The sequence below is a fragment of the Strigops habroptila genome, chromosome 18 (assembly GCF_004027225.2).
Source record: "Strigops habroptila isolate Jane chromosome 18, bStrHab1.2.pri, whole genome shotgun sequence".
In the NCBI taxonomy this organism is placed as follows: domain Eukaryota; kingdom Metazoa; phylum Chordata; class Aves; order Psittaciformes; family Psittacidae; genus Strigops; species Strigops habroptila.
This window is the reverse complement of record NC_044294.2, coordinates 737951-764371: the sequence shown is the minus strand read 5'-3', so window position 1 is coordinate 764371 and position 26421 is coordinate 737951. Positions and strand designations below refer to the sequence as shown.

Genomic DNA, 26421 nt, shown 5'->3' with positions numbered 1-26421 from the left:
GAGATCTCAGGTGAAACATGTACAAACAGATGAAGCATGACTCGGTGCCTGCAAACCTCTGCTCACCTCCCCATGGAGGGCACCGTTTCCTGCATCCCTGGGAACTCGGCAACCTCACACTGTTTAGATAAACCTTGTTCCTTGTTAAACTGTAAATAACATCTGCTTCACGCAGCCAAACCAAGCCCCAGCTCAGTGTTCCGTGGCCTGGAGGTTGCAATGTCAGTCATGGGAACGGCAGCCAAAGCGAGTGGATTTGGTGGGGTTTAAAAGAGAGAATTGGTATAAAGATATATATGTTCTTAAGCTCGTTTTTCCACTCCTCTATTCACTCCCAACCCCCTTTATAAACTGCACACAGCTGAGTCCCCTGCACAGCTCTGGTGTCCTTGACAAGCCTGATGGGTTTCTGCACAAGCCTTGGCAACTGGGGGAGATAACAGAGCCCAGCAGGAGATAAACAGAGTGAAAGGGAGCGAGGGAGAGCAGGAAAACACATGGCTGGGCTCCCCAGGCCTTGGACGCTGTGAGGAGGAGATAGGTGCTGTGCTGCTGCATGTGCTGACCCGCGGCCTCAGTGCTCTGCCCTGTGTAAGACATCAGAAGCACGTCTGGAAATAGTTTGAAATAGAGCCCTCTTCCCCCTCCCGAAGCCAAACACGGACATATTTCCATGTGGTTTTCAGTAACAGGCCACGAGACTCAAGGAGACTCAAAGCTCAGAAAGCAAGAGATGAACAGGGACTACATTAAGCAGGGCTGTTCAAAGCTCACTTGGTTGTATTCAATTCTACTCCTCTCCTGCCTCGTCAGCTGATAAGCTGTCTGCTTCATAGGCAACACTCAAGATAAGGAAGGATTATCTATCTGAGACCCAAAAAGACAGGAGGTTTGGCCTGTGTTCACAGAGCAGAGCATCAGCTGAGCCGAGGTGTCCCCCTCTCAGCACCACACCGGATCCTGAGCTGGTTTAATAGTGGTGGGGTTGCTTGTACACACTGCATTTGCAGTGCTGTTATCATAGTGCAATTAGTTGCACAATTAATCACTAATAAGAAGGGATTGAGGATTAAGTACTTAAACAGAACACATGCTGCTAATGGGAGTGTATTAAAACATGTCTTCGCCCTCAGATACTGTGTCGTGTTTTCCTCCTGCACAGAGGAAATACCTGTTTCCATCACTGCTGGGCTCTCAGAGGAATCCCACAGCACAACAAGCACCTCTGTGCATCCCAGCCATAGCTCTGGGGACAGAGCAGCAGCAGGAGGGATGGGAAAGCTCCTCACTGCTATTCTTCCCAGGGTCGCTGAGAGTTAGTGCTAAAGCAGGAGGATTGTGGTGAATGGAGGGATGTGAAGGTGTTACTGGGGTGTTATGATGCTTCATTCAATGGTGAGAGCAGTCTGGGGACACTCTCTGCATTTTTAATTGTCTTTGGGACAAGACACAACCTCTGGGTATGTCCAAAAAGAGCATTAAACCCACTAGTTCTGCCTCCTCCTGAGACTCCCAGGCAGATAATGCTGTTTCACTGTCCCCCACACACCAATTTACATTGCAGATGGTGTTTGCAAATTCCTGCCTAAACCCCAGGTACTAGGAAGGCTGCCCAGACCATCCACAGCCTTTCTGGGACCCTTCCAAGCATGGACCGTGGGGCTCGAACTACCTCTCCTGTAGTTTCAGGTCCCCATATCCCCATCTCCTTTCTGCCGCAGGCACAGCAGCAGCTCTTGATGCTGAGGACGGTTTGTGATGGCCCTGACAGCCCATCCTCCCCCACCGCAGACCCAGTTTTCTGCCTCGAATCAAACACCAAACAGGCAGAAACATGCTGCTCTGAGCATCCCTTAGAGGTTTCTCGCCTCGACCACACAAGCCTACAGTGAGACTCGGCCTTGCAGAGGTTTCCTCTGCACTGGGCAGTGTTTCAGCCTCTTGCTCTTCCTCAAGAAAGAGAACATAGCTGATGGACTAAGGCGCTGTGCAGGTTCTTCCCCTGCTCCATCTGAGGGGTCCCCTAGGTCTCACAGACCCCCCAAGAATAGGCAGCTCTATCCATGGGGACTGACTCCATCACAGCCTGTCTGCTCCTGGGATAAACAGAGGCTTTCAGTCTCTGGAGTGGCCAAACTACCTCCTCTGGCCAGTGCCATGCTCAGGAAACACCATCTCAATGCCTTTATTGTTGAGGCAGATCATGAGGGCTGCAAAGGCTCGCCCCTAGATGTGGTTTTCTTCAAGCAGGATGGGGAACATTGGCAGACCTGCATAGGAGGTCTTCCTCACAACCACAGCCTGGGAGGGAGCTGCTCCCTGTCCTGGACTAACACTGGCCTTCAGTCCCCTAACTGCAAACATGAGAAGCAAACAGCACACAGAGGTATCCAGCCACAGGCTGACCTGTTATGCCCCTTCTGAGGGCCTGACGGGCAGGGCTGGAAGTCAGCTACCACAACATGGGCAAAATACAAAGGACAGATAAGAAAAGGCTGGGATTTGTGAGATACAGCTTGTTCCTGACTGCCAATACTTCCTGCATCCTGTGGCACAGTGATTACTGTGCTCTAATTAGTTAATAATTACAAGCTGACCAAGCCTCAGGAGTAGCTGTAGCAGAAGGAGCAATGCGCGCTTTAGGCTGAATGCAGATTTTCCTTACTGCTTCTCCTTTGCACTTAAATCACTGCTCCAATTTGAGGCGTGGAGAACAGATGCTGGAAGGTTATTATGCCTACAGGAACACAGAAATGGTTCCTCGCCCTTCTGTCATCACTGTTCGGCCAAGGATGGCCAAAGCATCTCACTAATAGCAACTCTACTTCAGCCTGGCTGTGAATTCTGCTGTTATCCCCCCTAGTATTCAAAGCAGAAGTGCAGAGATGGGATGGGACTCACCCAAGGTCACATAGGAAGTCAATGGAGATCTGGTGCTGGATCCTACCCAGTTTCCTTTAGTCAGTTGTTTATAGATCAGGACTGGATCCCGGATCACACTATCAGGTCACTGGGGATGCTGGCGCTGCAGAAATGAGTGCTAGTTTCTAGTTCTCTGTGTTATCTGGGTGACAGCAGAGATGACGTAAGCTCACGTTATAAGATGTCCTACTATGAAACTAGAGAGGATTTGTGACACTCACAGCCTGGGCTGGTGACAAAAGCCCTGTGTTTGTGCTGCTGTGGGTCTCCTGACTTCAGCAGGCTTAAACCGCTTGAGCATCTGGTGAGGTAGGGCAGAAAGTGGGATTTAACCTACCACCATGGGTAGATGCATTTTCTGGGTGAAAAGACGTCATTTCAGCTGCTATTATAGTCTTCAAACCAGATTTTTCAAGTCCAAAAGAAAAAGAAAGGAACCCAAAGTGCTATTGAAGGTCCCTGTAGGTCCCTGCCTGCATCTTGGGGTATCTTTGGTGCATAAGCTGCCAGTCTAAGAGGCTTTCCACCCAATCATGCTAGAAGGCATAAACCCGAGCTCCAGGTGATGTTCCATGCTGGAATACAGACAGAACCCCAAACACTGATGAATTTAAATGCATGTGCATGTTCACAAGCGCAGAGTTAAGGCTCCCGTTCATAAACCTTGACATATTTAGCAGCTAAAAAAAGACACAGCTCCAAGAGTGGGCAGTGAGACAGCAGAGGGGGGGGTGTGCAGCTAAATCTAAGTGGGATCTTGAATCCTAACCCCTGAGCGAGCAGCATCCTGACACCAAATAATTCAATAGAGCCAGTAAAAAGAAACTATTTAAATCGAAATAGAGAAGCGGCAGAAATAAACGGAACGCTTGGAATGTTTGTGCTTCCCCAAAAAAGGCACATTTTGATCTCTTCGGATGTTTCCATGTTTATGGTCAGCTGAAACAGCCTCTCCTTTTTCATTTAGCAATTCAATTAGAAGTCACCGCAGCAGCACCCCATGAAACTGGTCAAACCCAGCCCCATTCCAATCCCCCGGCTGGGGAAGTTTGGGTTGTTTTAAAGGATACGGCTGAGCGTTTGGGGATGGGGAAGAAAGAGAAGGAGGGGAAAGGGTTCATGTGGAGGTCTTCAGTGATAAAAACATGACAGCGTGAGCAAAAACTGAAAGGGTGCCCAAAGGACAAATAGAATCTGCCACCCTGACCACAGCAGCAACAGCCCCGATGATAATGTGGGCTCCTGCGGCTGCCAGAGGTGACAGTACCAGGCACTGACAGTGCTGCACCAGAGATGTGCTGCTTGGATAACGTATTGGGTGTGTTATGGTTGTGCCCGCTGAACCCTGAGCCTGAGGGCTTCCTGTGCAACAATCATCCCTGCTCCAAAATGCCCCTGATTTAAATCCACAGAGGAAGATAAAAGGGAAGCAGAATAGAGGGGCCAAGCTCGCAGCAGGGCAGCGGCAGAGCCACACTGCCTGTGCACAGCCTGAGATGCTCTGAAATGGCTCCACCTGAGCTGCTCTGGGAGACCTGGTTCCCAAAAAGCAACAAGCATCCGTAGAATCACAGAATGGTTTGGGTTGGAAAGGACCTAAAGATCATCCAGTTCCAAACTGTATTCCTTGCAGGTCCTGCCTCCACGTTGGAGCATTCTGCATTCAGCACATGAGTGAGAATTTCAACAAGAGCTGCTCAGGTGTGCAAAGGAACGGTCGGATCCTCAGCAAAGATCCTCAGCTCAGTGGCCTGTGCCGTGCTGAAGACCTGTGGCCATTTCCCAGTGGGAATGCGGCGTGCCCAGCCTGCCTGCAGAAACCTAGCCTGAATTGTGGTGGCTTGGAGCTCATCCCTAAAAGAGTGAGGGAACCCAGAAGGCAAGAGAATACAGAGCTCAGGTTGTGACTGGAGACACAGCAAGAATAAGCACACGAAAGGAGGGAGGCAAAGAAAGATCAAGACAGATGAGAGATTGCAGCGGTGCTGGCAGCACAGATGAACCCCAGCCACCTCTGCAGGCTTGCTGTCTCTGCTCTGGGGCTGGAAAACCATCTCACAGCAGCTCCTTTTCCAGCCAGACAAAGATAGGAGCTGAGATTGTGAGAGCAAACAAGCAGCAGATGAGTAACACTGGCTGCAGGCAAAATGCTACCTGAAAAAGAACCCCCCCTTGCTTAGAAATGTAAAGAGAGAGCAAAAGATGCTCCCTCTGATTACAGAGCGACTCTGCAGAGTTAATTGTGCACCAGATTGTAATCGAGGCTTTCACATCTACACCCGTCAACAGGTTGTTTTCTGCTATCAGATTGCCCTTGACAAACAGCAGAAGCAAGTGAATTTAGAGGAAAGTAAACCCAGGAGGTCAACCTTCTGCATGGGCAGAGTTTGCTGAAAGCACTTCAAGGGCCTTTGGAAAATAGAGACTTTTTCTTGGTTTTCCACCTGTAAAGATGTAAACCGAGACCATGTCATAAGCCAGAGCTGACCTTTGAGGGTTCCAATACCCTCATTGTGCAGAGCCTGGGTTGGGATCTCTTCTAAGCTCAGAGCCAAGACCCCCTGGAGAAGCTGCTTTATGTTTGCCTCAATTTCCCTGGGCCTGGAAGGAGAATTCAGGAGGCTCTTCCCTCCTGGAAACTCTTACTATGATTTGGACACGACTCCAAACATGTGTCCCAGATTTTCTGGAGCTTCTCAGAGCTCCTGGCCCAAACCTCAGGTCTGTGTGGAAGCCAGAGGAATGTCACAGGGTTTACAAGAATTCACAAACACTCATTTCTCTCCAGAAGGGCCAGACCAAGGGCACGGTCTCAGTGGAATCTGCAACATGGATATCTGAATGCATACATGATGTATAGACAGCACATAGGCAGGTTTCTGTCTCACTAAGTGGCAGAGCACAGCACACAGGACAGAGAGGATGGAGGTTCCTCATGCACTTGGGAGGTCAAAACTCAATTCCCTGTGCTACCACGGGCTCCCTGCAGCACCTTGAGCAAGCCATTTTCTCTCTCCACTTTCCTGTACGCAAAATGAAGTTGCCTTCATCTATCTTGTCTAGTTTCAGTGCCAGCAACAGAAGGCAAAAGCGCCTCCTCCTGCACCCGTGCTCTTGGCTGTCCCCAGCCCAACTGTGCTAAACCAGGCAGCACCAATGGCAATAGATGCACAGAGGTTTAAAGCAGCTCCTTTGGAAGCCAGTGAAAAGCAGCCAGCACGTTCCTTCGGCTGCATTTCAGTCACCTGTAACAGAGGAATGCGTGACACCATCACTTTGCTCTTTGTCACTCCAAGCCTGTCTGAAGGGTCCATTCAGGGGACCACAAAGAGTGCTTGTGTAGTGAAAGGGGCCTTTGCAGCACTGAGACAAGTATTTTAGTGCTTCCATGCCTATCTCTGCCAGCATCCCAAAGCTCTATAGATCTCAGGGAGCACAACTCAGAGAACAAAGCAAGGTCAAGTGTTAGCAGATGGGGGAACTCAGGCACGGGGATACGCTGATGTGTCCAAGGTCTGACAGAATCCTCAGCAAGGCCAGAGACAGGGTCACATCTGCAGAGTCCTGATCTTTAGTCACAAAATATCCCTTTTTCCAAGAAGGAGAAGAGAGGAGGAACCCCCAGCTATTGCTGGGGAGGTTGTTCCACTACTTGTTTATGAACTGCCCTCACTGGACATGGTACCTAAACATCAGGAAACTGTGGGCTAAATGCCTCACACATACACACACAAATAAAGCTTCATGGATGGGGTGAACCAGGTGTCTTCCTTTATTCCTGCCTCTCTTCCTTCTTCGCATCAGGCTCTTGGACACATCATGTCCCATCAATGCACTTGTGCCTTCTCCAGCGAGGAAAGGATGCTCTAGACTACAAATGCACTTGGAAATCTCTGCATGCCGCTACTGATGTGTTCCCACTGACACTAACTGACCAGTTAGCTCATGGCCTGGTGTTTGCATCAAGGGAATCTTTTCAGGATCATGGGAACTGGTTTTCATGACTCTCCACAGATGGGGTGACCAGATGCCCTGGCAATGCCTCATGATGCTGCACAACAAGACTCTGTTTGCATTTCCCACATCTCAGCTCTGTGTGTTAGCACACGCTGCCCCATTACCACTAAGGAGGAAATTAATCCCATTTCCTTGCAGGAAGAGGGTCCTGTCGGAAGGCCTTTGCCCCTTCACAAATCTCATCCAGAGGCACTTACTTTTTGCCTGCTGCTTGTTTAAAGCACTTCCCCTTCAGGCGCCTTCTCCAACCCCCTGCACGCATCACACCATTCATTTGGTTGACGCAGAGCACTAAAAATCAACCCCAGCAGCCCCAGGCTGGACCCTGATGCTTTCTACTTTTCAGAGCTAATGCCACCATTGTGCCCAGCAGCCAGCACGCTCAATCCAGTTTATCTTCACAGAGATAAGAGCTGGTTTATTAAAGCCTGACTTTACAGGAGCCAGTGCGGGCATGGCAGAGGAGACCAAGCTTATCTGGGGAGCATCTTGCCAGCGAGGAGGGGGACAGCATCCGGGGGGCAAGTTCTGCACACCCCTGGGAACTTGTCAGAGCAACAGGCGTATTGGAGAGATGCAGCTGATACTGACAACCACAAACAAATGCAGCACAAGGAGAATGCCAAGCTGCCGGCCAGGGGCAGGACTGCAGCCTGGGAACCCACCAGGGGCAGGATTCCAGCCCGGGAACCCACCGGCGGCAGGATTCCAGCCTGGGAACCCACCAGACTCCCCACCAGCTTCCCTGGAACCTTTCACACCGGAGGACACCCCAGGTCCTTCCCAGAGGGACTCATGCCAGGGGTTTCCACCGAATGGTGCATGCTGAAGTCAACAGTGAGAGCAGGGTTGACCAAGGGCTTCCTAAACCATGTTTAGGATGAAAACACGCGCAGAGCTCTCCCCCACTATGGCACAGACAGGTATAAATCCCTGCCGCGCTTGTACAGAGCTGTGTCTCCAAGTTCAGCCATCCCCTCCCCGAGCGCTTTCTGCCCAAAGAGTCCCGAAGGCAGCGACATTCCCCGACCCAGCGCTTCCCGGCCGGCGGAGCTGCGGCAGGGATGGGCAGGGGGCTACCCGGCACTCACCAACCGCCGAGCAGGTCCCTCTCCCTCCTTCCTCCTTCCTGCCGCCGCCACGCCGGGTCCCGGGGAAGGGCAGGGGCGGCGCAACGGGCGCTGCGGGGCCGCTCCGAGGACGGGGCGGGAGCGGGGACGGCGCCGGTGCCGGAGCGGGGCTGGAGCGGTGCCGGAGCCGGAAGGGGTTGGAGCGGTGCGGGTGCGGGTGCGGGACCCGGCGCTCGGCTCGGTGCGGCGCTGGCTCCTCCCCGCCGCAGCCCCGGGATGAGGCGCCCGCTCGGCCCCGCTGTGCCCCTGCAGCCGGGCCGGGAGCGGTGCGGGCAGGAGCCGGCCCTGCTCCGGCTGCTCTGCGGGCGGGGAGCCGCGAACACCCGCACCCACAGCTCCAACCTCAGCGCCCCACTCAGCGAGTTCCCTCCTGCAGGTCTTCCTCCTCGTCCTCGCAGCTCTGGGCACGGCAGGGAATGGGAATGTCAGGCTCCGTCACTCCGGTGGGGTTATGTATTTAGCAGCAGCTTCACCATCCATCCCAGCGATCTGTTGTCTTATATTTAGCCAAACATTCTCAGTTTGCCAAAAATAGAGCAGCCATGGAAATAGGCTGACTGGAGGTGCCAGCGCTGCCTGGCTGAAGCTAATTAATGTCTTCTATCTCCAGCTATATGAATCCTCACCTTCCCTCTGCAGAGCATCCTGTCTGTCAGGAGAGTGTTTGTAATTAGTGGGTATTATGCCTAAATCTGGGGGATGTGCAGGAGGTTTAATATGGTGGGGGAAGGCAGAGGGATGCCCCCGGGACACCTTGGCAAGGAAGGAACAAAATCCATCTCCACAGAGTATGGAGAGTGGGAAGCTGGAGGACACAGAGCTGGTGAGGAGGAGGAAAGGGGGCATAAGCTCTCTGCAGGAAATCCTATTGCAGGGAAGCATATAGGATCTGCTCATACAGGACTTTCTCCTTCGCAGATATCTGAGGTTCCACAGGAAAGGTTGTCCAGAAATCATATATTTGGTCTTCCTTAGTTCTGCTGCTGACAGAACTCTTTTTCCTTTTTCCTCTTAGAATGTGGGAGTCTCAGTGGACTTGCTGAATCTCATTTCTTATATTAGAAGCATCAAGCTTGCTGGAAGACACTTGGAAGAACAGGGAAGTGGTTCACAGATGGCATTGCCGAAGTGTAAAATCTGAGCCCCCGTGGAGGAAAGGGATGTTTTACCAGGATCCATTTTGTTTGTTCACTTTAGCCTGTCCCATGGCAACACCGAGCCCAGACCTGAAGCCCTGAGTAATGCTCGTCTGCTCTGTGAGTGGGGTCAAGCATCTGACACCAGCTCTTCAGTCAACTCAATCAGGGAGCACGTGAGTGAGGACCCGGCTGAGCTCACAGGGCTCAATGGATGGGCTCTGGGCTGGAATTGCCCCTGCAGAGCTCAGGCTTGAGGCACGTTGCCCCAGCTGGGGCATGATGCCTCTGCAGCAGGGGTGAGACCCATCCTCCGTGACACAGGGCGAGCAGCTTGTTTCTGCCCTGCACCGCGGGGATTTGCATCCTTTGCTCTGCAGGGCTCAGGGAAGGGGAAGAGCCAGAGGCCCTCCCCTAGCCCTGGTCAATGAGTACCTGGTCATGTGTGCTGCAGAGTCAGCGCAGCTCGGGGTGACGTTACCGTCATGCTCCCTTCATGCCACTGGCTGCAGGAACCAGCATGTTTCCCGCAGCCCAGCCAGGCTCTGGCATGGGTCTGGCTTCCATGCTTGCCCATCCCCTGTAGTTAAAGGAGAGATGTCTCTGAGGGGAGATATCTCGAGTGCTTGTGTGCCATTCCCAGCACAGCACAGCCCTCGGCATAACAACTGCTGCCACACGCTCCATGCCACAGCTGTGAGACCACTAAATCCATTTCAAATCAGAAAGCAAAGGAGATCCTCAGCAAAAGCCGTGGCTGATGAAGGGGAGGAAGCCCCCAAACTGGAGATAGACAGAGAGATCAGCTCCAAGAGAAAGCGATGTGTGAGGGTCAAGAACATTACAAGCAATTGGTGGACAGAGACAAAAGCTCAGTGGCTGTTCTTGGTGCGTAACATCCCTCATAGTCATAACTGACAATAACCAGCAGGAAGGGGTAGCTGTAAGCCTGGCAGGGGTGGCTTTGGGAGGAGGGTGTGGAGAAGGGAAGCCCACAGCAGGGACCTCTGGACATGCATGTTAGAGAGTGGTGGGAGGGAGCTGCGTTACAGCCTGATGCTCACCAGCACATGGGGCAGGAGCACAGAGCATCTCCCTGCCAGACTGCTGTGGCACCAACGAGACTCTGCCCTGGGTAATGCGGCTGGGCCTGTTCCACCAGTAACAGCCCAAAGCAAACTGTCCCTTAATGTGTGCTCTGTGAAAGGCAACACAGGCTGAGGTCGCTGGTGTTGGACTTGGCACCCAGCAGCGGATGCCTCTGCAGTGCTGAGCAGTGTTTGCAAGGCAGCGCCTGCAGGGAGGTTCTCAAACACAGCAGCAGAGAAGAAGGAATTGTTCCTAATCTCCAGTCTAAGAGAAGATTTTGTGTAAGTCTGTGGTTGTGATCACCTCAGCTCATGCTGGGGGAGACTTTGCTCAGCAAATCCTTCTCCTCCTGCCAGTTACGCAGTTCCCAGCGCATCCCTTGCCTTGAGATCCCTTGCCTGCTCTCCCTTTTGATAGGAATTGCATCTTTTGAAGATCTTCCTCCCTCCAGGGCCCATTTGCTGTCACCTCCTCGCAAACAGCACCTCAGCCCAGCTGTGCGTTTGCTTGGAGAGGGGAGAGAAGAGGGAAACCTGCAGCAAGCAGAGAGTCAGGCCTGATAGAGACTGGAACCGCACAGGGCTGTGATGCCTGTAACCCGGGATGGTGGCCCTGAGCTGTTCATGCCATTGGCACAGTGCTAGGGCATCCTCCAGGTAGAAGCAATCCCATTTCTGCTGTTCACCACATCCCTCTTCACCCCTCCTGAAAAGCCACCACCAGAAACAGAGCAGCCAGAGGTGCTGAGCTGGGCTCCTGCTCTAAGCCAGGGGCAACGGTGCCTGTGTTGCACAGGCTGCAGGCACCATGCAGGCTGCAGTGGTTTCCAGGAGCAGCAGGGAAGGCTGCAGCATCCTGAGCAGCATTTCAATCACAGACCCAAGGGGTTTGCCAGGGCTGCTCCTCTCCAGAACCTTCCTTGTCAGCAAACACCACTGCAGAGATGCGAGAGAGGGACCACGGGTGCCGAGGAGCCAGCACAGTCTCAGGGTGATGGGGAGAGCACCTCAAACCCATGGCCAATGCAAGGGCAAACAGCTGAGCAGAGGTGATATCAAGGCTCCAAATGCATAAAGGTGGAAGGGAGAAGCCTGTCCTCTCACACAGTTTCTGCTGTAAGCTGTTAGCCCCCATTTAATCCCAGTGCCCAGACTGGGGGCACCCTGCCTGCCTGTCCCACTGCAGGTGCCTTGTGTAGCACCCTGTGAGAGGCAGGAGCTCACCTGCAGCATCTTCAGGCTGGAGTCAAAGCCTAAGTGGGAGTCATTTGGATGTGCTTAGAAGAGAGCTGACGGGAATGAAGACGTCAAAAGGAACTGAGCAATGATGTGCCAGGCCCAGTAAGAGCCAGTTAATAAAGATACAGCCTCCGAACAGTGTGTACCCAGTGGGCATCACTGTCTCCCTAGAGAGAGGTCCAGAGCTTCAATCTGCAACCCAGTGCTCTCACATAAGAGTCCTGGCAATTCCAGGAAATACAGAAGTATATTAAACCTGACAGCTTAGACTGAAGCAATAGAGAAACAGCCACAACATGAATGTGCTTGACTTGGAATCACAGCTCAGCTCCCGCGGGTTTCACCTGCTTTCTTCCTGCTCCTCCATCCTCATTCCCTGCCCATAGAGCAGGGTCTGCAGATCCCTCCAGGTCCCCAGCAGTTCACAGGCACATCTTCCCCCTACTAACCTCACACGGGCATGCATGTGTGCTGCTGTGGGTAGGTCTGCAGCGGATGTTTTACAGTGACTGCATCCAGGCAGCAGCTCCCTTCCCGCTGCCCTGCCATTCAATAGTAACACATGTACCGAGTCATGGAAAGAGAATGTGTTCAATGCCTCCCCTGCCCGTGGCCCTCTCTCCTGTGCACAGGCAGGCATGTGGAAATCATTGCCTGGAGACCAGCACTGCATTTCAGTGACAAGCAGAGTGCTTCAGTTTAAAGGCTGACTGCTAAGTCAAGGAAAACTGGGATATGAGCCCCTGTGTAATGGGCCAGCCTGGATTTGCTCATGGCTACTGCTCATGTGCAGGATGTGCTCATGGCCACTGCTAGAGAGGCCAAAGGCACCCGGTGGTGTCCCTGCAGGGTGCCTGCTGCTGTAGCAGGGTTCAGGGTGGTGCTAACAAGGGGTGCAATGGCTTTAGATCACCCTTATTTAACTCCACCCCACCCCAAGTGACATCTCTGGTGGGCATCTGCAACGCCACTGACTGAAAATGTAAATGGGCAAGAGAAAAGGAATGCTGTTATTCCCATTCCACAGGCAGGTGAACCGAGGAGCGGGAGGAGCGTACACAAGCTCAGGTCTCCTTGTTAATGCAGGCTAGTGCTTGTTCCCAGAGCAGAGGCTGTTCCTCAAGGTCTCACTGCAAATCTTGGGGCTGCCCCATCCCTGGCAGCGTTCAAGGCCAGGTTGGACACAGGGGCTTGGAGCAACCTGCTCTAGTGGAAGGTGTCCCTGCCCGTGGCAGGGGGTTGGAGCTGGATGAGCTTTAAGGTCCCTTCCAACCCAAACCAGGCTGGGATTCATAACTGAGCCCAGAACTGCAGTCTGCTCTTGTCCCACAGAGGAACTGACACCCTGTGAACACCAGTCACTCTGAAACTAAACTCAGTGTACACCGCTATATAAATTGCCATGCTGTGTGACACGGTCACACAGTACAACTGGTCAGAGCACGGCTGACCCTGGCAGCCATCAGGCCAACAGCAAACTGGTGAATCCAGCAGCAGATCTCTATGGAGCATCACCATAACAACAGATCCACCAATCCACACCAGAGATACACGCACGTAGCAACCAGGAGCTGCCAAATGAGGGAAAAAAGTCAAAACTGTGCCCAAAGTGTTTCCTCCAGGATCCTCCTGTAAGTGAACAGAACCCCAGCAGCACCATGGGCAAAGCCAGAGGCACGCACAGGGTACAATAGACACCAGAACTTCTCTCCCAGCAAGCTCTGGACCAAAAGCATCCATTGCCCTGCCAGTGGTGTGGCTGGAAGGGGAGTTTGGCCTTTGTTGTTGACATTTCCCTTTGGACTGTGTGCACCCGCCTCCATGTTCCGGAGTAGAGAGAGGAAGCCTCAGCGCAAGGATAGGGCTGATGCACAGAACCAGGGCTCACACGTCCCAACAACACTGATCTTCGTCAGGGGCCATAGCGATAGGAGAAGGGGTGATGGGTTTAAACTGGAACAGGAGAAGTTCAGGTTAGATATAAGGCAGAAGCTCTTCCCTGTGAGGGTGCTGAGGCGCTGGCACAGGGTGCCCAGAGAAGCTGTGGCTGCCCCATCCCTGGCAGTGTTCAAGGTCAGGTTGGACACAGGGGCTTGGAGCACCCTGCTCTAGTGGAAGGTGTCCCTGCCCGTGGCAGGGAGTTGGAACTGGAGGAGCTTTAAGGTCCCTTCAACCCAAACCAGGCTGGGATTCTGTGATCCTATGGTTCACCCAGCCGTGGGACCTGCAGACACTGAGCAGAACTGCTCTGCTTGAAGGGGTCCAGGGGGGTGCAGATGTTGTCTCCAGGATTTAAAGCCTCGGAGCCCAGGCACCAGTGCTGTGGTTCAAAAGCGGCCAAACACCATCCCCAAAGGAGTTTGCTCCTGGGAGTGGACCTTGTCCCTCATCACCCCCTGTGAAGCAAGGGCAGGGAAAAGTCTATTTTTGTCACAGAACAATCCATCTCTCTCCCACTGACTCACTGACAAGCTTCCCCTTTCCAAGGGGTGAGCTGCAGGCTGAACGCTCAGTCCTCTGCTGGGAAAAGGTGAGTAAGTGCACAAGGACTTAAATCTCTGCTTCCTCTTGGGAGCAAGGAGCACCGAGGTTAAAGTGCTGTAGGGCAATGTGCCTGGGCAAATCTAACAGACCAGGTGCTGCTCTTCACCAGTGTACATCAGAAACACCAGCAAAGTGTCTGGTGCTTTCCTGCTGACGGAAAGTGGGAGTCCCTGCTTGGACTGGGACCTGTGATTAAAAACAGAGCATCAGATGGGGTTTTCCAGCCCAAACCAGTAAGACCCCTATTAGCAGGATGCAATCCTTTGGCATAGGCAGCGCAGGAGGTCTGGCTAAAGAGTGATAAGGATTCTACTGAGCCTTTGGCCGCAGGGTTGGGTAGATGGATGGAAAAGGAGGAGCCCTGGCAGCAGGCTGGCACTGTTTGGCAAGAACAGTTTGGGTGGCACCAGAAAGGGACTCCCTCGCTGCTGGCTATGACAGCCTCAGGATGCTAAGCCAGGATCTGCTGCTTGCCTCACTCTGTAGCTATTTTCAGCCCAAAACATTGATGCAGGCAGAAACTTCAACAGGTATGAGAGGGAGGATGAATGCGAGACCAAGAAGAGAGAGAAGAAAGGGCTTGAACTGCAGTGCCAGACACATGCATGGTGGAGGACAGAGCAAAGCACCCTGGAGAGGGCAGGAATGGTGGGGATATGCCCAAGAAAGATGCTTGGATAGCTGGAAGTGGGGTGGGTGCAGTCCCACCTGCATGGATATGCTGGTGCTTGTGCCAGCCGAGCTGGCAGCGTCTGGGAGACTCTGCAGCCCCTATGGGTCTGATGGGTGAACATGGAGCTGATGTTCACCCCACACCACCTACTAACCAGTCTGCTGCTGCAGCAACAGCATCACCAAAAGACTCCCAGTGGGGCTGCTGGGGGGGCAGCCACCAACACCCAGGGCACAGGGTGCCCCTGATGGGGCTGTGTGTGAGCTCCTGCAGGTCTGTGCTCCTCAGTGTCAGCTCCTGTCTTCATCCCAACAGGCTTTATGGAAATCTGCGCTTGAACACAGCCCTGCTCCAGCCTTCTGGCTCCACAATACATGTTTGCACCCTCCCCGGATGGAAACAAACCCGGCTGGTTGGGGCAGACACGGACCTTGCCCCCTCCTTCCCAGCTAGCAAACATCAATGCATCGGCAGCAAAGGTTATGATGAGAAACTCCTGGAGGTGAGACTCGGTGGCGAGGCCTTCCAGGGCAGCCTAGGAAAACCCCAGGGATGCCCGGGATAGCGGACAGCACAGGGCCTGCTCCAGGCAGTGCAGGGAAGGGCTTTCAGGGTGTGCCATGGGCTTGCTTTAACTGGTGCTGAGGCATCTGCCTGGGAAAGAAGCACCAGTGGGCTGGTGGCAGGCAGCCTGTGGGGAAAACCTGCAGCATGAGCCTCTTGCAGCTGAATGCACCTATCATTTCATTAGTGCTGTAATTCCCCAGCCAGGAAGTGCTCTTAATGGCACGTTGAGTCTTCTTTTCTGCTCACTTGCTGAACACCAGCTAAAAACACAGCCTGAAACCCAATTCCCTGCTGGCTTCTGGCTGGAAGAGGCTCCACATTCATTCTGATGGATGCTGGGTGCTCTGTGGATGGGGTGGCTGCAGCCCAGCACACTCCATGGGTCTCAGCTTGATCCTGCCCTTGCTTGGTCTACCCACAGCATCACCAAAGGGCTCCCAGCACTGCTGATGCTCTGCTCATAGGTAGGGAAACTGTCTACAGTCATTTCTAGCTCTGGGGTAAAGCACGAGGTCTTCCACTGTGCACCATCCCTGTGCACCAAATAACTTGACTTTCCAAGTCCTGAAGCCCACAAAAAGGACTCTGGAGGCTCATCCAGTCATGGTGCTTCCTACAACCTGAACCAGAGCAGGATGCTGCAGGGCTGGAGCATCATTTGGTCAGATAAAGCTCAGCAATACAGGCAAAGGCACCACCTCTCCCCGGGCTCCAGCAGCATCCGAGAGGCCTCACAGCAGGATTTCAGTGTCCCACTTTGCCAGTTGGAGCGGGCTGGAAGTAGTGGATGGGATCTGACCCAAGCATCCACCAGCAGTGGCATTCCCAGATGTGGCCAGCCACTGATGCCATTACTTTTGACTGTCACGCACTTCCAGGAGGGAAAAACAAAAGGCAAACTACAGGTTTCAGGCATCTATCTTCTGGATAGATCTGCTCTATTGTTAAGTGCACAGGTTAAATGCAGCACCACAGAAGAGGGCTGCATGTGCAGATGCTGAGGCTGATTGTCCTTGTGCTCATGCTGATTCAGGTGAGGAATCAAGTCCATCAAACTACTTTGATACAAAACTGAGAGGGAGAGGAAAATACCAGTTCTGTTCCCCAGCATACAGCTTTCACTCTCTTGGTTTAGCGCTACTCAAAAGCCCCTTGGGTAAAACCAGCTTATTTTTAGCTGTTTACTTATTAAACAAACACAAGGCAAGGCAGAATGTCAAGGCATTTTTGCATACCGAGCTGGGCTCTGCACATTCATTCTGTCACATACAGGGATGCTGGACCAAACTGGCCCTGGAGCCAGGCAAGGAGTGTGGGTCCTGCCTAGAGGCTGGTGCTGCTTGTAAACCTGGAAGCCAAGCCCGTCCTGGCTGCAGGATTACCTGCTGAAGGGGAGCAGTATCTATGTAGCTGGCTCTATATATGATCTCCTCCCTGGTTTTCACCATGTTTAAGCTTTCCACACCTGCAGCTAACAAGGAAATGTCCAAGTCCAGTGTCACAAGTGAAGAAGAGGTAAAGGTCAATGGGACGGTGTGGTGGAGCGGAGCACTGGGCAGAGCCCTCATCACACAGAGGTGAATCCCAGTGATGTTTCACTGCTGTCGGGTCCTTTAGCCTCTCCGTGCCTCATTTATAAAGTACTTCAGGGAAATGAGTGTTTTCGGCAAGGCACTGAGGCTTTGCCACAGAGCGCGGTACCATTGCATAGGCTGATGGCTACGAGGAGCGATATTACAGTAGCTCTGTTCCCAATGTGTGCTATGGCAGACCCTGGCTGGCAGCAGCCGGGCTCTCTGGACTGGGAAAGCACCATCAGACATCTCCCATGAGCTGGGAACCTCCCTGCAGGCTGGTGCCTGGCTCCAGTGCTCCCTGCACGGGGCTGCTGCCTAGATAAGGCACGGCTGATGGGCAGTGACTCAGCACCCCATGTCAGGCATGAGGAACAAGGGCTGAGCTCCACACCGTGCCCAACCCTGCTCCTGGCTCTAGCTGACCACTGCCAAGCCCCCAGGGAAAGCCTCCAGAGCAAGCAGAGGCAGGTCCCACCAGGCTCACAGCCCCAGGGCTACTGAGCAGCAGGACATGGTGCATGGGGAGGCAGATGGGCAAGCACGGGGATGTCTGTGTTGGCCCTCCTGTGACAGGGGAGTGGGCTGCAGAGAGCTGCCACACATCCACACATGCAGGAGTTCTGCTTAGAGGAAGGAAAAGAGGAACCTGGGATGTCTGGGCTCAGCATCTGGGGTCCTGATGTTACTACTGCATGGAGCAATGCTCTGGAGCATGGTGCATGGCCCTGTGCAGTGTGTGCTCTTGCATTCCTGCCTCTGAGGTGCAGAACGTGAGATGTTTTTCCCTGCATAGCAAGCGGCGAGCATCAGGGATAGTTGCAGGAGCCTTTTCCCGGAGGAGGGGATTTTACCCTTGTGCCTGTGCCCCTGCTGATCCCCACGACACAGCCACCCCCAGCTCCTGGGCTGTCCTGTCCCCCAGTGCTCCCGAGTCAGAGACAGGTTCCCCCCAGGAGCCGGGATCATCGCAGGAGTTGATGGAAAATGCTTCCACCTCCTGGTCCTCTGGAGAAATGACTCCAGAGTCTGCACCCATGCAACACGGGTGACACAGACACAAACAGGGCCATGCCACCCTTTCTGCTCGCTCCATTGCCTTCACCCAGGCTGGACCGGGTAACCCAGTGCCTCTGCTCAGCCCTGGTACCGCCTGGGTGCTGCCGGCAGCGCAGAGCATCCTGTCACCAATGCTCAGTGAGCCCAGGCTTCCCAGCACACAGGGACCAGCACTGGTGTATCCCATAGGATGAGCATAGAGTCATGAATGGTTTGTGTTGAAGGGACCTTAAAGCTTCTCCAGCTCCAGCCCCTGCCACGGGCAGGGACACCTTCCACTAGAGCAGGTTGCTCCAAGCCCCTGTGTCCAACCTGGCCTTGAACACTGCCGGGGATGGGGCATGGACTGGAGCTGCTGCAGGGCTGGGGAGGAGTTAAAGCAGCCGCTGGTGTGTTAAAACACTGTCCTCCCAGCCCACGTGTGCACACACACAGGTACACAAGTGCTGGCAAAAGCTCAACCTGGGGCGCTGGAGCTGCTGAACCTGTTCTGCTGGAGAACATCACCCCTCCGCAGTGAGCCTGTGTGCGCAGCGGGGTGGGGAAGGAGTGGAAGAGCTTTGAGCACACGGTGGTAAGTGCTGGGCACCTTGTGCTGCTCAGAGGTTCACCATAAAAGCTTCCCTGGCCCATGGGAAACGCTGCAGGGCAGGAGTCCAGATCCCTGCATGGGTCCCCATCCCGCTTCTGCCACCAACAGCATCTCAAATGCGGGCACTTCACTTCTGCTCCGCTGCGGGAGCTGCCTGGGCTTTAATGCTCCAGGAGAAACCCATCAGATTCCCTGCTGGGACACGGAGGTTTCGGCTGGTTGTTGCACAGGATCACTGCACATTAAAGGGGTTTAAGACAAACGATCCCTCTCTGGCAGGTCTCAGGCGACACCTCACTGCTCCCATGAGCAGCCTCTCGTCCTGCTGCCCGCTAGCGGGTGGATTTCGGTAAAACACTCCAAAACCTGGCAGTGATTTCCCCCACAGGAACCGGGGGGGCTTTGTGAGAACACTGCAGTTCAGGGCAGCTCCATCTCTCTGAAGTACCCCCAAGGATGGACAAGTACCTCCCATTTCTTCCCTGGGTGCAGCTCAGCAAATGCTATAGAAATCCAGCTCAATATGCACATCTCAGAGGATGTGATTGCTCTTTTACAATTAACTCTCAACATTAACTACAACTTAGATGCAACTCTCCTGTGGCTTGCAAGGGATGCGTTGCTCCACCGTGTCTATCCAGCAGCAAACACCCACCCCGTGAGTAGCAGATTCCTTGCACTACATTCACCATCCTGCTCACCCAAGCGCTGTGCTGATGGGATCAGCCCCTCGTGAGCAGCATCAGCAGTGTGTGTTTGTCAGCAGCTTTACCTGTTCTTGGAGGTTTGCCTCTAGCCGGGATCTGGAGGAAGCAGTGTCCCAGGTCCAGAGGTGCTGCCAGAATCTTCATCCTGTGCATCAAACGAGTATCCAAGTGGTTAGTTCCCACACAGCTAATGGGATGCTCTCTGCTGAAGGACAAAACAAACAGAAGGATTTCCTGATGGCATCTGCTGCCCTAAGGATCCCCTCTCTGCCTGGACAAAGGTGAATGATGAAGTGTTAGCTAGGCCTGAGCGAGGCTCAGCTTTGTTTGGTAACAGCAGCGATGTAAATTGATTACATTTTCAGTAGTTTGGGCTTTTGTTAAAAAACAAAGTCCATGAAGATGGCAAATCCATTCGCCATGCTCCTTATGTGCACAGCGCAGCGTGATTGTTCCTTCCAATGCCAGCCAGAGGACCGGAATGCCATGGCGATGCCGCAGCGAGACAGCAAAGCTGGATTAGAGGTGGGAAGCGTGTTCACATCCTCCAGCAGCTGCTTCTCCACAATCATTCATTGACCACAAGCCACCAGGCGAGGGGCTGCCTGCTCCCTGTGCTGCCCCTGCCCCAAGGACCACACGCAGCAGCAGCAACAGGGCCTGGCTGATAGGAGATGGAGTTGAAGCGGTGACATTCCTGCTGTCACAGCCAGTGCTGCATGTGTTAGGAGCCTGTTTGTGCTCAAACACACAATCCCCGACCCAGGCTCAGCTGGAACAGCCTGCAGACTCAAAGCTATTCCCGTGTGGAATCAGTAATGAATGCAGAAGAGCGAACAAACTGATCTGCAAGCACAATGTATGTTGTTGGAAATGGTGCCTGTTACCCAAGAGACACAGCGCGGCTCCTTGTCACCAGGCAGGGATTTGTCAAAGGGGCGAGGACTGATTTCTCGTGTTATTCATGGCCTCAGATTTTGCAAGGGAAGGGGCTGTGGCTGCAGAAGCAGCTTTCCCAGCAGGACCTGAGGGGAACTCAACAACTCCACCTGTGTTTGCAGCCCTGCAGATAAGCTGGATCCTCACATTGACACTGATTTAAACATTCAGCTATGTCACTCGGCAGAGCGGTCCCGCATGGGGCTGACATGTAACAGGTAGGCAAGGTCTGAACAAGGATTAGAGCTCGGCTCCTCTTCCCAGCAACACATTTCACCTGCTGTAACGAGGGGAGAGGCAGCTTTAAAGGCAGGACATGGGTAGCTCTGTCCTGGTCAGGGCTCAAAGGAAGAGCTCTCCTTAATAAGAAAGAAGTAGGGATCGGGAAGTGCTTTGCTCAGCCCATACGGACACTTGGCACTAGGGGTGGACCGGGGGTTAACCAAGGGCCTGCTAAAGCACAGTGAGAAACCTGCCAGTCACCATACGAGCCCAAGGAAATGAGAGCTCAGGCACCATATGCCATGGCACAGGCAGGGAGCGGGGCAGCTCCAGCAGCATCTGCCCGCACGGACCATAACCCAGCACCAACTCACCTCCTTCCCAGCACCAAATGGGGAAGGACAGTGATGGGGAAATAGGGGAACCGAGGGGAAGGATGACACATGTTCAGCCCAACCCAGTGGCAGAGCAGCCGGAGAGGCAGAGCCAATAGCTGCTTCTCATGCTCAGTGAGTCTGTCCACCTCTACCCTCCCCTTCGAGTCCTTAAGTTGAAGCTTTTAACTACCTCGGTGTTCAAAGAAAATAGGATGCTCAGCGTGAACAGAAGGAAGAGCCTGCTGACAGGTAGACAGCATGGACGCTGATCCCAGCAGGGCTGGCTGCTGAGAGAGGTACGTGCCTTCCAGGGCAGGGATCCGAAAGCAGTCACTTTTGGGATGCAAACTCAGAGCAGACTTTAATTTTCCAGCAGGGGAAATATGGAAATCTGGCTCCCTCCAAATGATTCATCCACCCTTCCTACCACCACCTCCCTTCCCCTGCATCCTCTCCCCATCCCTCCCAGCACAAAACACTCTGCTGCATCTCTCCATCTGGGTGCGTTAACGTTGGGTGTCTTGGTGTTCTCATATGTGCCCAAGCACGAGGGCCAAAGCAAGACATGGGGAGCGTGGCAGGACAGAGGGTGGCACCCTCAGGCTGACGGGCTCTGGATGTGGGGTTGGCTTGTGCCGGATTCAGAGCAGGGATCCTGGCTGGAAGGCACCATCCTTGGGGGGTCAGACACTGCCCTGCTCAGCACCAAGCACTCGGGATGCGATGGGGGCTCACCCGAATGGGTGCCTTTCCCCTGGCTCCCAGGGAAAAGAAGGGAAGTGGCAGGGGGAGGCAGTGAGCAGGGATAGCATGCTCCTCAAAGAGGACCCTGAACCAGCACTTCCATCATCTCACCTAAGGCCGCTGACCTGAGCATGCACTGGTTTGGGGAGAGGGGAGGCCTGGGTGAAGGGTGCCTCTTTGATGCACTGTTGCAGGGCTGTTTGCTGTGCTGGGGAGACCCTCTCCTCTTGGCTGGGAGGGGATCTGACCTGCTGCTTGGCTACTGCAGCTGAAGGGACCACACAAAGGTCTCTGGGGAGGCAAAGGGTGGTGGAGGTGACACCAGTGTGGAAAAACCCCTTGTCTGGCAGAAGAAGACAGTGACTTTCCTCCCATTGCCGTGTGGGAGGTGCTCGGGGTTTGCTGCCTCCGGGATTCCTGCGCTATTCGCTCTCTTGTTTAGCAACACAGAGCTGCTTTCTCAGGCACGTCAAGGGGAACTCAAACGGGGGGAGTGGAGCTGTGGGGATGTCCCAGCCAGGGCCAGCAGGATCTGCCGCCTCCTGGAGAGCTTGGAAGAACTTCTGTGGTCTTGAGGAGAAGAGAGCAGATGGTGCGTCCAGTGAGCATGGCTTTGGTCTGCCCCGTCCTGGCCTGGGTGCTGGGACCAGGGCTGCTCACAGCAAGTGGTCCTGTGTCCCATTCCCACCCTCCCTGGTGCCAGCGCCGGTTCCTGTGGCTGCGCTGGGGTGAGCATTGTCTAACAAACCCTTTCTGGAGATGATGCCATGAGGTGGCGCTTGGGAATAGGCAGCGTGGCTGCGGGAGCACTTGTTGCACATCGCAATGGGGAATGGGGAACGGTGGCACCCGGAGCTGCTGGCCACCCAAACCCACTTCTCCAGCCCCTACCGCTGCAGGGAGGCAGCACAGAAAGGGAGGACAGACCTTCTGCAGGTGCTGGGAGGGATGTGCACAGCGTGGAGATGGGAGGATAAGCATGAAAAGCTGCTTCTCTGAGCTCTGGCACTGAAAAGTGTGATTGGAATTATAGCCTATTTCTTCTGATGTAACCTGGCGTGTGAGCTCAGCCCTGCCACCTCCTTGGTGGGCTGTGCTTGTGTGAGAGGCTCTATGCACATAGTGACACGGGTCTCTGAAGTTAAGAGGGTCTGTGCAGTCTGGGGAGCTGTTGTATACTCAGGAACTCTTCTATGGCCAGCCCAATGCACGCCGTGCAGAGCAGAATGTCCTCCTTTGGCCCAATAAACCTGCTGCCCACCCATCCTGGGGCACAGAGTGAGGATCACCGGGAGGGTCTGCGCATAGCAGGGTCCCACACAAAGCTCCCCAGGGCTTGTAGGGGTGCACAGGGAGACGTGGTGCTGCCTGGACTGACCTGCTCCAACCCAGGACACCTTCCACTAGAGCAGGTTGCTCCAAGCCCCATCCAGCCTGGCCTTGGACACGAAGCATTGTATCTGCTAATCCTCAGGGATGCCATGAGATACACAAGTTGTTTTCAGAGATCCCAAATGCATTTTTGCAGCCTAAGTGTAGCTGAAGTGTACAGAGAGCGAACAGGAAGCTGAGGAGGAAAAAAGCTGCTCAAACTAAAGTAAGAGCATCTGCGACAGCGTTTGCCTTGAGTTCCACTAAACTAGATCCAATGCAGCTTCCACGTGGAGACAAAAAATCACCGGCACGATCCCAGCTCAGACTAGACAGCAGGGATCTGGGTGTGGGAAGATTGAATGCCACCACCAAGCTGTGCAGCAGCTACAAACAGCACCTTTCGGTGCCCTCAGCGTGGTGCAAACCGTGGCTCAAGGAGGGTCATTCCAGCTCTCCGGCATGCCGGGCAGCACCCCATGGGAGCAGGCAGGCTGGCAGCAGTGCCTGGGCTCTCTGTGGAGTGTGTTGGTAGCAGGAGCAGCCCCAGTCCCAGCACAAGGGAGCACGTCCCCTGTTAATCAGCATTTAATTAAAGGACATGCTGACATTTGGAAATCAGAACCATCTCTCGTGTGTGGGCTGCCTCTCCCTGCTGCTCGCCTCTTCTCTGAATCACTCCCTGACATTTTGCCAGATTAGGATGCGACTTTCTCCCTCCTTCCTTATAAAAATACATCGGGAAGGAGACGCGAAGCCACCGCTGCTCCTCGGGGACAGGGTTTCGCTGGGGAAGGACTCCCAGTGGTGTCCTTCAAAGACCTTGGCTGAGGGGCAGGTTCTTGTGTGGTCAGTGTCTTGGGGATGCTGAGGCAGGGGGTACTCTGGTTCTCCCATTCCAGAACCACGCAGAGGGGCCTGCAGCAGCTCAGGTCCCCCCGGCAGCCCTGGGCGATGTGCCTGAGGGAATGAGAAGCAGCCGGTGTGGATGCTCTGCTGGAAGCAGGGTGTCCCTGGCCCACAGGGGCAGGCTGGGCCCTTGGGGACCCAAGGGTGGGGATGGGAAGCTGGGATCGATGCCCCACTGATGGCATCACCCCTCACAGCGGGAGCGGCTGGACCCAGGCTGGGGACAGGACCACTGTGAGGCAGGGCCCCCCGAGCCCGGTGAGGGGGACCCCTCTTCTCTTCTCCTTCCCTTTTCCTCTCACCCTTTCCTGTTTTTTATTCCCCTTCCCTTTTCCCCTTCCCCTTTCCCTTTCCTCATTACTCTTCCACTTCCCCTTCCCTTTTCCCTTTCCCTTCCCCTTCCCTCACCTTTGCGCCCATCTCCCCTCACGGTCGGATTCTCTTTTTCCCTCACATTTAGACTCAACTGCAGGGCACTCCCCCTCACCCTGCGCATGCACCCCTCGTACACTCCTCGTGCACCCCTCGTGCACCTCTCATGCACCCCGTGTGTAACCCCCGCTGCCAGCCCCAAGGGGAGGAGAGGGGAGGTGGATCCATTGCCCCTCTCCCGGCAGGAGCCGTGCCCCAGCCGCATCCCGCATCCCGCATCCCGCCTGCGCCGAGGTGGCCCCCCCCGTGCCCTGGCACCTTCTGTTGCTCTTGAACCAGGGCCAGCGATCACGATAATCTGCCAGCCCATGTAAAGCGAAGAGCAGCGAGGGATGGGGAGGAGGAGGAGGAGGAGGGCTGGGGGAACCCTCACTGCTCGCTTCCCCTCGGCTGCTCATTTCAACCTCCTTTCAAGCAGAAATTACTCACATTAATCAAGAGTGAGAATGTGTTTGCAGCCCCGCAGATTTGGCAGCACGGAATCAAATTCCATCAGTAGCAGCAGGAGGACGGGAGCCTGTATCTCTGCTGTGCACAGCCTAATAGAGCCATTGCCAGAGGAAATTGGATCTGAGAGCTCCCCGAAATTAATCTACCCTTTACAGAAATGCCAGGAGATGTACATGACAAATGAGCGTTTGCAACGGAAACATCCAGCGCATCGGAGCAGGATGGAGCTGCCCTTGGCCAGCATCTGCACGGGAAGAGGCACACGAGCAGCCCCGAGGAGTGTGGGGTCCCTGCAGGCAGGGCACATGGCAGGTGAAAGAGCCCCCAGTTTGGGTTATAAGAGCTGCTGGGACAGGGGAGAGGGGCAAAGTGATCGATGCTGCAATAAACACATCTCCTCTCCTCCTCCCAGCAGTGCCAGAGCTCAGATCCTGCATCCCATGTCAGCACGTGCAGCCGTGGGGCGGTGAGGAGCATCCTCAACAGCATCCCAGCCTGTCCCAGCACCAGTGTGGCAGCAGGGCCAGGGCAGTGACTGTCCCCCTGTGCTGGGCACTGGTGAGGCTGCACCTCGAATCCTGTGTCAGATCTGGGCCCCTCACTGCAAGAGAGACATTGAGGGGCTGGAGCGGGGCCAGAGAAGGGCACCGGAGCTGGTGCAGGGCCTGGAGCACAAGTGTGATGAGGAACGGCTGAGGGACCTGGGGGGGTTTAGTCTGGAGAAGAGAAGGCTCAGGGGGGACCTTCTCGCTCTCTGCAACTGCCTGACAGGAGGACGGAGCCAGGAGGGGGCTGGTCTCTGCTCCCAAGGAACAAGGGATGGGACAAGAGGAAACGGCCTCAAGCTGCACCAGGGGAGGTTTAGCTGGAGATGAGGAACAATTCCTTCCCCAAAGGGTGCTCGGGCATTGGAACAGGCTGCCCAGGGCAGGGCTGGAGTCACCGGCCCTGCAAGTGTTCACACCCCGTGTAGCCGAGGCCTCAGTGCCATGGGTTAGTGGTGGCCTTGGCAGTGCTGGGGCGCGGTTGGGCTTGATGAGCTTAAAAGTCTATTCCAACCTGGTTGATTCTAGGATTCTACGCCCAGAGAAGCCCAGATAGACAGAGCCAGGGCCTGGCAGGAGCATGGGGCAGTCCCATGAGCACCCATGGAGCAGCCCCATGTGCACCCATGCCTGCTCTCTCCATGTTGTGCCATGGTGGAGGGGGCTGCCGGCGCTGTGGCTCACCCAGCGGAGCCGGGGCTCAGGTGCTTCCTCTCGCCCTGCGCTGATGAAGCCGCTGCTGCTCCGAGGTGATTGCTGCTTTATTGGCTTATTTTTAGCCAGGCTCAGAGCAAGACGGATGGGGCTTGTCTGGGCCGAGCCTTGTGCTGGCAGCAGGAGCCCGGGCACGGCGCGGGAGCGATTGCTTTGGAAGCTGTCTTGGAAACAGATGGGGTGAAGCTCCCCGGAGCTAGCTCCTGCCCTGCAACTAGTCCATAGGGTGGGCACGGACCATACGAGGTGCCTGCTGCTGGGCAGTTACCTCCAGTGGGGAACCCCCAACCCAGTTTGCTTGCAGCATCCCACAGTAAACTCCAAAGACCCGCGGTATCAGGTTGTGTCTGCCCTGAGGGTCTCCTCTCATCCCGGGGGTCTGTCTTGTTGCTGGTGCTCCTCAGGAGCAATCCAGCAGTGGGAACGCTGCTGAGCTCTAGGTGCTCCCCAGCAAGGACTGATCCAGTTAA

General features: G+C 54.6%; 1 protein-coding gene across 2 annotated transcripts in view; it reads right to left on the bottom strand.

The window, feature by feature from the left end:
- The window catches only part of CDK18 (cyclin dependent kinase 18), a 44648-nt gene extending 25254 nt beyond the window's left edge, over nt 1–19394 (bottom strand). The window contains exon 1 of one of the 2 annotated variants that reach the window (XM_030473397.1): nt 19314–19394. The gene's annotated coding sequence lies outside the window, so the exon portion shown is untranslated. Of the gene's footprint in view, nt 1–8030; nt 8256–19313 lie in introns of those variants that run through there. The other variant, XM_030473396.1, reaches the window with a different exon arrangement.
- Between the last annotated feature and the right edge of the window lie 7027 nt (nt 19395–26421).